The sequence below is a fragment of the Fundulus heteroclitus genome, chromosome 3 (assembly GCF_011125445.2).
Source record: "Fundulus heteroclitus isolate FHET01 chromosome 3, MU-UCD_Fhet_4.1, whole genome shotgun sequence".
Classification (NCBI taxonomy): domain Eukaryota; kingdom Metazoa; phylum Chordata; class Actinopteri; order Cyprinodontiformes; family Fundulidae; genus Fundulus; species Fundulus heteroclitus.
In genome coordinates, this window is record NC_046363.1 from 39,206,406 (window position 1) to 39,216,380 (window position 9,975).

Below are 9,975 nucleotides of genomic sequence, written 5' to 3' on the forward strand. Positions count from 1 at the left end.
GCTGACCAATCAGAACACAAAGACTTTTCAGAAAATATTCCACAAATTAATGTGTCAAACCAGGGGAGTTCATAGGTGCATAGTGGTGTGCATGTGATGATCCAAAGCTGCTTTGCAGCTTCTGGACACGAATGACTTGGTGTAACTGATGAAACCAAGAATTCAGGTTTCTAACAGGAAGCTCTGAAGGAGAATATCTGGTTAAATGACCTTAACCTCAGGCACACTTGGGTTATGCAGCACAGCAGTAGGTCCACTTCTTAATGGTCTAGTCAAAGTCTGGATTTAAATCTGATTGAGATGATATGGCATGACAGGATGTTTGTGCTCGAAAATCCTGCAAAGTGTTTGAATTAAAATAATACTGCAAAGGGCAGAGTTCCTCTCCTGACGTTTAGACATGTCAAAAAAATAAATAAAAATAATAAGAAGAAGAATTTAAAATTACAGAAACAAGATTTGTAAAAATGTTTAAAAAAGATCCACACTTTTCAATCGATTGTTGCCCCTGAAATGAGCATTTCAAGTAAAAAAAATCCCTATTAATGATGTTATTAGTTTCATATGATAATATAATTTTATCACTTTCACTCGCCCACCCCCAGAGGACTAGGTATGTGTTCTAGCACAGTGGTTCTCAACCCTGGGCCTCTGGACCCACTGCCCTCCATGCTTTGGAAGTTTTTCCTGCTGCTACACATCTGACTTAAATGCATAGCTAATTATCATCTGAAGGACTTGATGCCACGCTGAGAAGGTGAAGCACACAATTTGTTTGCGCCCATTATTCACATGCTTCTCTTTTCCAAATAAAACTGACAGCGCAAAAAGATACAGAATGACTTCAAGCAGTGGCATCACGGGGAGACCCCTCCATCATTAGGTTTCCTTCTTTCTAGGCGATCACAATGGCAAAAAAAAAGGCAAAAAAATATCACTGGATTATTTTTTTGTGTTTTCACAAATCTAACAGAGCTTTCTTAAATCCCAAACTGTGTTTTTGAAGAATTTGTGTTCACCATATAATCATCCGGTTCAGCTTTTCCCAGTCTGACCAAACTGATAAGAAATCTCTCACAAATGCACTGAATGTGAAGTTGGGGATCAGATACCAGCTTTCCAATCTGTATTTCCTATCTGTGAGCTGAACTCACAGATAGGCAACACAAAACTAAAACTCTCACTTGTTTTCTAGGTCAGCTTTACAAAACTCACAGTTCAACCACCTGTTTTATGACTGCCATCCATGGAAAATCGAGACGTGTATAAACATGTTCATAAGACCTTAACCCCCAAATTCCATGGGCTATGCCTAAAACATTGAGCTCAGCATTATACAATTATGATGACAAGTTATACGATAAGGATATGGAACATGGACAAAGCTTATAGTTAGACTGGCTTAGCTTAGAGTTATCTGATAGCAGGGTCTATTTTTCTCACTCTGCTTAGTTCTCCTACTGTTCTCCAATTTGCATTGTTTGTTGTTATTTCAGTTTTTAATTTTTTTGTTCTCTGTCATTTTTCTCATCATAGAAGGTACACCTGGTCTGGCGTTCTGTTAGGTATGACATCATCCAGGGGAGGCAGATCATCCTCTATAACTATCTAACATAGAAAGGATTCCTTGATCATTGTGAGCTTCTGTGCTTTCTGTGCCTCTGCTCTGTCTTCTCTAAGCCCCAGTGGGTCAAGGCAGATGAGCGTTCACACTGAGCCTGGTTCTGGTTCTGCTAGAGGTTCTCCTCCCTGTTAAAGGGAAGTTTTCCTCTCCACTGTCGCTTCATGCATGCTCAGTATGAGGGATTGCTGCAAAGCCATCAACAATGCAGACGACTGTCCACTGTGGCTCTACGCTCTTTCAGGAGGAGTGAATGCTGCTTGGAGAGACTTGATGCAATCTGCTGGGTTTCCTTAGAGAGGAAACTTTCTGACCAACCTGGAGGATCTGATTGAATTTGACTTTGTAAAGTGTCCGGAGATGACATGTATCATGAATTGGCGCTATATAAATAAAATTGAATTGAACTGAACTGAATAAAATCTGGAAACCCAACGATTTTCTTATATCTCGTTTTCTTTTTTCCAGTTTTATCCACACATGAATAATACCAAAATCAAATTCAATACTTTTCCACTTTTCAAGAATGAGCCTCCTGATTAGAATCCAACTCAAAAAAGCTACATATTGTGGTAGCATTTTATGCATATTGTTAAATTAAAACAACATAAAATACTTTATGATTCATCTATTCTCTGGATATACTCCAGACAGGCATCTGTCTGGAGTATATCCAGAAAACACAATAAGCACCTAGAGAATGTGCAAAAACATTGGAATCCTCAACCTTCTGGCTGTGAGGCGACTTGGCTCCCCCGGCTGATGCACAGTGTACGCACTCTGCTTATCGCAAGAGACAAAAACGTGTGATCTGAAAAAAAAAACGAACAAAAGATTAAGTGCCACAGCGTGACAAATATGTCCATATGTGCATTATTGACTCCAGGGCACACGTTCATACATATAAACACACACGCAAAGCAGTCTATCACCAGCGCCATCAGCCGCCACCGCAGACGAACTGACGGATCGATGGCTGGATGTTAGTCACCGTTTCACCAGGAAGAAGCCACTACTTCTGCCCTGATAAGAATCGGTTACATCCTTTGAAAATAAATAAATAAACAAATAAATAACATCCAGTGTGGCTCTGATTGGATTAAAGGGAAAAAGGGAAGGGCAAGACAAGCCACCATGAGGTATGGCTGAGCAAATTGGAGCTAACAGTTGGGCCAGAGAGTCCATTTTGGGGTATAATTTACACAGTGAGGAGCATGAGCTGAATCTAATGTCATTTCCATCAATTTTGCATTTTGGCCCTTTTTTCCCCTTCCCTAAGGCTTTTAGCGGTCATTTGAATCATCTGGAGGAGGACGGCCAGCAAGAATTACAATGTCGGAGACGACATTTAGCGCAGCGACAGAGTAAGAGGTGGTTCTTTATTGCGTGGTGACTGGCTGCAGCATTGTATATCTGCCGCTGCATCATCTTGGAAATGGCTAACAATATGCTAATAGGTTAAGAGCACCGAATAGCCCCGGACAAGCCACTTAATGGATGTTTTATCTGCAAGTCAGGAGTCTCATCAGCTGCCATCTCTCCTGACAAGACGTGCCAAGTCAAATTTAGCGATAAAGTGCTTTTAACAAACAGGCCACAAACTGCTCCGGGCAGGACAAAGGACACAGACACAGAAATGTGTGTCGTGAAAACCTGTTGGCAAACAATGGACAATCGTTTGAGGGGAGACCGACATTGAAAGCAAGAATGATCTAAGGACAAACAGAGATGGCAAGGCTTCCTGTCAGAGCCCAAACTAATTTAACTTCATCTACTAAACTGGTCCCTAATCAGATGGAGATGATTTTCTTGTTTTATTTTTTCCAATATTAGTTCGACCTTGAGACCACAGCTAGAATTTGACAGATTCCTTCTGATGTTTTTTTTTTAATTATTATTATTAAAGCAAAAGTAAGAAATAAACTTGGCATGAGAATGTTAATCTGATCTCTATTTTATAGTGTAGAGCAGCGTTCATCAAACTGGGGTCCCTGGACCGCCGTGAAACGCATGCTGTCGGGTCAGAGGAGGCACTGCTGAGGATGGGTCGGGTTGAGCTAAGTAACACAATGGACAAATATTTAACTCTGTCCACTTCATCAAGTAAGGTAAAAGCCAAATCGGCTAAAATTAGGAAAATATGACAGTTACATCGAGTTTGGCTTTATCGAGAATGAGGATCTATTTTCCACCAAATCTCCAATATTAGGTGTATTTAGATATATTTTTAAAAACATCCATAATTCCTAATGTATTTAACAGTACAAAAGGCTGTTTAAAAAATACTATCAGCATGAGGAATCTAAAAGGGTCCTTGGAAACTTTTTACTGCTGCTAAGGGGTTCCTGGCCACGAAAAGTTTGAGAGCTCTTAGAAGAAGTGAGAGTTTATCAAAATGTGGACCGTTATGATAACTAGATATGGTGAAATAAAATAAGATGGACTGCATGGACAGCACACAACCAAAGGTGGTTGGGTCCAATTTCTATTAAACCTTTTATTAACCAGATAAAAGACCTGTTGGGATCAACACCTCTTTCACAAGGGTGGCTAAGAAAGGCAGCAGCACACGTCACGGTGGACCAGAGAGAAAACAATAACAAAACAACCATTAAAATACATCAAGTGCAATTTCACAAATCAAATGCAGCCGTTATTGTTATAGTACCAAATATACCATTTAAAACAGTCACAAATAAAGTTTTGAAACACAGGAACTGTTCAAAGGATTGCTGTTGTCGGTTTCTTAAGATACAGGGGACGGCTTTCAGTGAAACCAGTTCTGAGGGTTTCAGTTCAGACTGGAGGGCTTTCCAAGCAGCAGGACAGAAAACCTGAGAACTTTCTGTTTCAGTTCCACCAAGGGGTGCAGAGAAAATGTCATTTGATCATAAAATATAGCACGCGCCTTTTCGTTCTCTGGAGAAAACTGCGTAAATAGGTAGGAAGTGAGTCGATAAGAGCCTCGTACAGCAGGGTCTCCATTGGACTGGACTTTGACTAGGCCATTCCAGCACATTTAAATGTTGCACCTTAAACAACTCAAGTGATGCTTTAGCAGTGTGCTTTGACTCATTGTCCTGCTGAAAGGTGAACCTCCGCCCTAGACCGAAGTCACAGGCAGACGGACACAGGCTCTGCTCCAGAATATCCCTGTATTCAGCACCATCCATCTTTCTCTCAACTCCAACCAGTTTCACATTTCCTGCTGTTGAAAAACATCCCACAGTATGATGCTGCCACCACTATGTTTCACTGTGGACATGGTGTTCTTTGGGTGATGGCATGTGTTGGGTTTTCACCAGACAAACGCTTTCCTTGGTGGTCAGAAATGTTAATTTTTAATCTGACCAAAGCAACTTCCTCCTAACATTTGGATAGTCATCTACGTGCCTTTTGGCAAACTCAAAATGTGCCTTCTTATTTCTAACGCTAGGTAATGGCTGTTTTTCTGGCCACTCATCCATAAAGCCCAGCTCCATGGAGCAGACGCCCTATTGTGGTCCTAAAGACAGACCCTCCAGTCTCTGCTGTAGACCTCTGCAGCTCATTCAGGGTTACCTCTGGTTTCTGTTGTGCCTCTGTGATTAATGCACTCCTGGCCCGGTCTGTGAGTTCTGGTGGGCGGTCCTCTCTTGGCAGGTTTGTTATGGTACCAGGTGCTTTCCATTTGTAGATGAGGGTTTGGAGAGCTCCTTGGTCTTCATGGTGTGATGCACCTCCTGCTTAGTGGTGCTGCAGCCTCTGGGGGCCTTTCAGAAAAGGTGTGTTCATACTGACAGGTCATGTAACACTAAGATTGCACCAAGCTGGACTTCATTCCCCAATTTGTGGGACTTTTGAAGAAAGTCTGTAGCACGTAAACTTTTTAAGGGCTTCAAAGCAAAGGGGGTGGATGCAGTTTTCAGTTTGCTTTCAATTCTTTTATAAATATATTTAAATTTATAATTTCGTTTCACCAACTTATACCATTATATGGAGATCTATCACATAACATAAAAAATATTAAAATTACAGGCTGGAATGCAACAAAATATGTAAAAAGCCAAGGGAAGGAGGAGGGGGGATACTTTTGCATGGTATTGTATGTTGAAAAAAAAAATCTAAATTAAGTGTTAAACAAAAGTGAAGCTGACATGTTTATAATTAACTTTGCAAAATCAAAAAAAAAAGTTCCTGATTTTTCTCTAAATGGATGATTAAACAACCACATTGATCAGCTTCGATCAGTAAGGGTGTATACAGTGTTGTATAGTAACAACGTATAAATACTTCACTACTGTACTTAAGTATATTTTGGAGTACTTTATACTTTCCTCAAGTATACATTTTTTTGACAACTTTCACTTTTACTTCACTATATTTTCGAACTTTATTGCATACTTTTACTCCGATACATTTTCAATGTTTGGTTTAGTTACTCATTACAAAAAAAAAAAAAAAAAAAAAAAAAAAAAAGAGAGAGAGAGAGACGCACGCAATTTGTATTGCACTGACCTTACTTGAAGAAGAAAAAACTGAAAGCCTACAAAAAGATTGTATTTTCTGTCTAAACTTGGTCTAAATGTCTCCTGCACTTGGTTGTATATATAATTTTAAGTGAATTTGACCTTCAAAGTTTACCAAAATGTAAAAAATCTATTTTTACAGTAATTTTCATACTTAAGTACAAGACATTTCAGATACTTTAAGACTTTAATTCAAGTAACAAGTTACCAAAGTCATATTTTGGAGAGGTACCTATACTTTTACTTGACTCTGAGATTTCAGTACTTTATACAACACTGGGTGTATATTTTATTTCTATACCACTTTCAAAAATATTATCCACTTTCAAAAATAACAATTAATATATCTATCTATCTATCTATCTATCTATCTATATATATATATATATATATATATATATATATATATATATATATATATATATATATATATATATATGGGATTACAGCTGGAACCTAAAGTGGATGTAGACTTTTAGGGGCACTTTTACTGCTGCAATGCATCACCATCCCATCTGCACAGGTGTCATCCCCCATCTCCCCTTCTCTCTGCGCCGTGGCAGGTGTCCAGCCCAACTGCTGCCCCTCCAAAGACAACAAGTCCTGATAGCAGGGAAACAGGAGCGATTCGGCTGCATAACAAGGACTTATTACGATGATGAAATGTCCTACAAGGTCCCAAACACCCTCTTAAAGAAATCTCTACCTCTGATAAGGGGAGTCTAACAGTCACTCCCGCTGGTCCCCGCAGAGGAGGAGGGAAGGGTTCTAACCTGATTGGATCGGCGGCTCAGCGGGGGCGCATGTAACAAAATCAAATGGCCGTCAAGCCTGTGTCATGCATAATTAATTGGGCCTTCTACGACCAAGTACAGAAAAATCCATGGTCATTCGATTAGAGGGGGTTTGGAGGACTCTGAAGTGCATCGCTGTCTGAACTGCTTCCACACCATCCCAGTGAGGAGGGTGTCGCAGGAACGTCGACCAACTTAAAGTTCAAGTTTCGTTTTAGCTGGATGTCCAAGTCAAACCGGCTCTCTGTGATGTAACAGGAAGGGCGAACTAATTAGGCAGGACATGACCTGTAGACATATTTAGCAACAAAGCTGATTAAAAACAACTTCTTTTTTTTTATACTCCTGAGAAATCTGTAAATGTTTGCTGAATAATAATCTAATGCCAGAAAACCACAAGGTGAATCTCATTTTAAATTATGATTCCATTAACATTATCTAAATTTAAATAGTTCAATTGTTTCCGTAATTTAATTAGTGAAACACGTGTCGATTTTAAAAGAGGGTGAGATACTCAAAGTTTTTATTTATGCTTATTTTGATGGTTATTGCTCTTAGTGAAAGTAAACCACACGTTTGGTTGCTCAAAAAATTTTAACATTACATAGAACCATTAAAAAGACAGAAAGGTATGCCCGTATACTGGTTTAGTTTGTGTACTTATCACTTAGATGGGGCTCTTTTTGCATGAATAAATAAATAATAAATTAATTAATGTAATTCACAGTTTTTCCTTCCACTAAAATACCAATTAATATACTTTGACACAGCACTTTAAGAACAGCCAGTCTCTTTAGCATTGACCTTTTTGTGGCTCGCCCACCTTGTGGAAGGCGTCATTGACTGTCAGGTGGACAACCTTTATATCCATAAAATAGCCATAACCTAACCCTAACATAACATTGTGTTTTTAATAATTCTATTGTAATATTGTAATTTTCAGAAAAACTTATTACAAAAAAATTACAAATAATCAAATTTTGGACATTCATTACCTGAAAGCCATAACCATGAAAACGCTTGGAATATATTACCAAACCCACAGTGGGCCCTAAGCAGCCGCAAAGCCAGCTTACACCTTGGGTCGGCCCAATGCTTTTCTTCAGTAGGGGCAGGGAAACCGGTTAGAGTCGATGGGACTATGGATGTAGCTAAACACAGGAACATCCTGGAGGAAAACATGTTAAAGGCTGCTGAGGCCTTGGGAGTGGAAGTTAAGCATTTGCTAATTTTTCAGGGTATGAGACGTAGACAAATCAAGAATCTTTATTGGCACCATGTGTTACCATGATGAAATCAGGATGCACACAGATTACATATAACACGCAGACACAACAAGGTATATTTCCCCACTTTTTTTTTATGAAATCAGTTAATTGCACTGACCAACATGCTTCCTGAGAAGCTTCGAAATAGACTGTTGGGTCCCAAAGACAAAAAAAGTCTCGTATCTGCCCCTTTGCAAATGATATGAATTGCTTTGTTGTTGTGTGAATTAATCACTCAACGCTCCCGCGATTATGCACTCATGCCTGCAGTAAATACTGTGCAATAATTTTGAGCCTTTATTTACAGAACTGTGAAATCAGAAATTCCCTGAGAAACTAGAGTGTGCAAACAGGCATTTCCAATAGTGTGTTGTAACATGTAACAGACCACAAACCTCTCAGCAACTTTTGGAAAGAAGCTGTTTTTGAGTCTATTCATTTTTGATTTAATTTTCCTGAATTGTTTCCCTTGTGAAAGTGGGTCAAACAATAGGTAGATGGGATCTGTGGCAACATGTCTGGCCCTTTTCTGGACTCGTGCAGCATAAACCATGTCTGGGTCGTGTAGACGACATCCCACAATCCCATGCTGTCCTTACCTCCCCCTGCTCAGTCCTTCCCTTCCTGCACTATGCAGCTCTTATACCACACTGTCAGACTGAGACACAAAATGCTTTCTATTGTAGCTCTGTAAATGTTTTTTTAACAGCTTAGTGGAAAGCCTAGTCCATTTCATTTTTCTGAGGAAGAAGAGCCGTTGTTGGGCCTTCGTTACCAGGTGGGAGGTGATCACAGTCATGTTGTCCACATGCTCAGGGCCACAATTAGTACCCTAAATAGGTGTTGGGATGCTGCCGATGAAACCTGCATAGGTCTCAAAACTTGTGCATCAGATATCATTTACCACTGACACATGCTAAAAAACAAATAGTGTGTAATAGCTGTGTAACAATACAAAGAAATCACGATTCAATATGTATTCAGCATTTAAGGCCATGGTTCAGTAAAATTTCGGTACGGTTGAATAAAGAAAAAATTGTATAAACATATGAATATTTTCACTTCTGTCAGGAATAAAGAAAATAGTTTTTCAATTTCTGGAATTGATTTGACTTCATTATGTTCTGAAATGGGAAAAATATGTAAAGCGACCAGAGATTTGGTTTTAATTTATTTTTAAGAATCAGTAGTAGAAGCAGGCAAAGGCAATGCCTGGTTAGATGGATATAGCTGCCTATAAAATGGTCAATGTTGATGTTTAAAAATTGTTTAAAAAAAAAAGACTGCGCCCGTATTTGTGAATAAAACATAAATTCACTTTGGAGCTCCTTTGATATTTAGGCAGTCAAGTGTCCCAGCTGTACCTGAATGCAGCATGTGCAGCAGTTGGGAAAATCCCCTCAATAGAAATGTTTCCTTCAGATGTAAAGATCTTGGGCTGATCGGATGCAGGGGGCCATTTGGACTTGAGCTGATGTTTCACTGGTATCATGATGTTTACATTCAGTCAGACGTTGTTTCAAGAGAATAATTCAGTTAAGTGCAGCATGAGCTACAGACCTTATTGCTGTTGAAATATGCATAGCTGACAAAGTTTGGGTTCAGCCCTGCCACTGCTGTAGACGCATGAGACACCTTAAAAGTTCCCAAAAGGCAGAGTTTAGTGACAGCTGGGAGTCCACTCTGTGTTGTTATGGTGTCACTTTTAAAGTTGCTCTACAGAACATTGCATTATGCACTTAGTTCTGCACATAAAACTTCTGCATGTGTTCAGATATTACGCT